The following is a 2,500-nucleotide window of genomic DNA, read 5'->3' on the forward strand; positions in this document are numbered from 1 at the left end:
CACCTTAACCTAAGTTACGCTGCACCTTAACCTAAGTTACGCTGCACCTTAACCTAAGTTACGCTGCACCTTAACCTAAGTTACGCTGCACCTTAACCTAAGTTACGCTGCACCTTAACCTAAGTTACGCTGCACCTTAACCTAACTTACACTGCACCTTAACCTAACTTACACTGCACCTTAACCTAACTTACACTGCACCTTAACCTAACTTACACTGCACCTTAACCTAAGTTACACTGCACCTTAACCTAAGTTACACTGCACCTTAACCTAAGTTACACTGCACCTTAACCTAAGTTACACTGCACCTTAACCTAACTTACACTGCACCTTAACCTAACTTACACTGCACCTTAACCTAAGTTACACTGCACCTTAACCTAAGTTACACTGCACCTTAACCTAAGTTACACTGCACCTTAACCTAAGTTACACTGCACCTTAACCTAAGTTACACTGCACCTTAACCTAACTTACACTGCACCTTAACCTAACTTACACTGCACCTTAACCTAACTTACACTGCACCTTAACCTAACTTACACTGCACCTTAACCTAACTTACACTGCACCTTAACCTAACTTACACTGCACCTTAACTGTCACATGTAACGTCACAGGAATGTAGCTTTGCCTAACAGCAACCCTCTGAACATAGTTCACTGCTTGGATCCTCTGGTGTCATGTGTATTTCTTGATGCCATGGTGCGTACCCTCACATAAAGGTCTTTCGAGTGTTGCGTACTTTCTACACAGTCCCGCTAACCACTGGAAGGGTGTACCGCTACAGAACGAATATCGCCCTCCCCTCCTGCCCTTCCAAGCTGGTCGGTCAGGCGTTTGTTTGTGAAATGAGCCTTGCAGCTGTTCAGTTGCATTCGGTTGTCGATGCAGTCAGTGTACGTTGTGGTACGGCCTGTGTGGACTGTCCGCTGATGTACGCGTAACCCACACTGATCATCCGTCGTTACGTACTGAGTGACATAATGTGGCACATGCTTGACCGTACACCGGCTGCGCCCTACAATGGCGAATCATAAGGGCCATATGTTGTGCACGATGCTACTTGTCTCGTCTCCCCATTACAGCGAGATTGCACTGTTGTACGCCGTACAGACATGTGGTAAGTAGGTACGGACGAAAGTATTGCATGTTGGCCCCCCCCCCCCCCCCTCCTCCCTCTGCCGGGAATCAGCGTGAGCCGTCTGTTGATGTAGCGACGAGGGTTTTCCTATTTAATCGTATTGCCCCACACAACATGATAGCACGGTGGACCGCGTTCCACATCTGCGACATGCTACAGAGGCCGGTTGACAGTCGACCGCGCAAGGGACATTGCACACGTGCGCGGACCATCTTCCACGTGTTCTCTCGTGTACATGCCGCAGTGTGTATGTGGGCTGATGTAGCGTGTCGTGACACATAACATGCAGGCATGCCAGAATCGTAGATTTCGCAAATGTAGATTGACGTATACGTTTGCTGCCAAAGATCCGCAAATGAACTGGAAATCAGTTGTTGAGCGGTTGTTCGCGCTGCAGGTGCATCGGTGATAGCGACGATCGGTACATCTGTGAACCGGTTGTTTCGGCGGTACCCGCCATGCCCCCGAACCTGAGTTGGCCATGTGGGTATGAAGCGATACGAGGCTGTGGCTTGGCGGGACAGTCCCCGGCCGGTGAGGGGGGGCCGCCCGGCGTGCTGGCCGCGCGCTGCGTGAGCGCACGCACTACAGCCGGCTGGTGGGGGGCGCCCAGTGGCAGGAGCGCCGGCCGACGGGCCCGGCTGGCGTCCCAGCTATGCGCCGGCGCACCCTGCGCGCGGCGCCAGGCGGCCAAAGTGGGTTCTGCCGAGCCCGGTGCGAAGCGCGGTGGACATCTGCAGTGTGCTGGTCCGATTGCGGACTGTGTGCGTTGAGGATGCGCCGCCGCCCGGCACTCGGCGTCGCGACGCCGTCTGCTGCTCGGTCGCCCCCAGCGGTTCTCGCAGGTGGTTTGTATCGCAGCTCTGCGGACGTGTTGGCGCGTGCGCTGTGCTGGGAGAGTTCGCTTCTGCACCCAAGTGGGGCTTTGCCCTTCTGTGGCGCTGGCGTTGGAGCTGCCGGTCACCGTAGGTGGCGCGTGTTGTTTCCCGCCGGCAATGCCACGACAGCACGCTCCCGGGCCTCTGTCGGCAGCGGCAAGCTCAGTTGGGAGCACGGGTGTTCGCACTGAAAGCGTCTACTCGCCTATCTCCGGGCGGTTGCGCCTCTCTCGAACCCGACCAAGTACTTAGGACGGCGCTGCGCGCCGCCGGGACCTGAGAGGGTTTCGAGGTGTATCGTGCAGGGGAGCTCAGCCTCCTCCTGTTTGCAGAATAATTGAGCGGACGCTTGCGTGTTCGCGCGGGCCCTCGGGACACACTCCCGGGCGGCCGGCTGCTCAGCTCTCGTTGACGCAGCTCCCTGGTTGATCCTGCCAGTAGTCATATGCTTGTCTCAAAGATTAAGCCATGCATG

General features: G+C 55.4%; 1 non-coding gene across 1 annotated transcript in view; it reads left to right on the plus strand.

Annotated features, from left to right (window-relative positions):
- Nucleotides 1–2,443: 2,443 nt before the first annotated feature.
- Nucleotides 2,444–2,500, plus strand: part of LOC126318036 (small subunit ribosomal RNA) — a 1,893-nt gene continuing 1,836 nt past the window's right edge. Inside the window, exon 1 of the ribosomal RNA XR_007557123.1 lies at nucleotides 2,444–2,500. This exon is cut by the window's right edge and continues 1,836 nt beyond it. This is a non-coding gene — a ribosomal RNA (small subunit ribosomal RNA).

This window comes from Schistocerca gregaria, unplaced genomic scaffold (genome assembly GCF_023897955.1).
Source record: "Schistocerca gregaria isolate iqSchGreg1 unplaced genomic scaffold, iqSchGreg1.2 ptg000650l, whole genome shotgun sequence".
Lineage (NCBI taxonomy): Eukaryota > Metazoa > Arthropoda > Insecta > Orthoptera > Acrididae > Schistocerca > Schistocerca gregaria.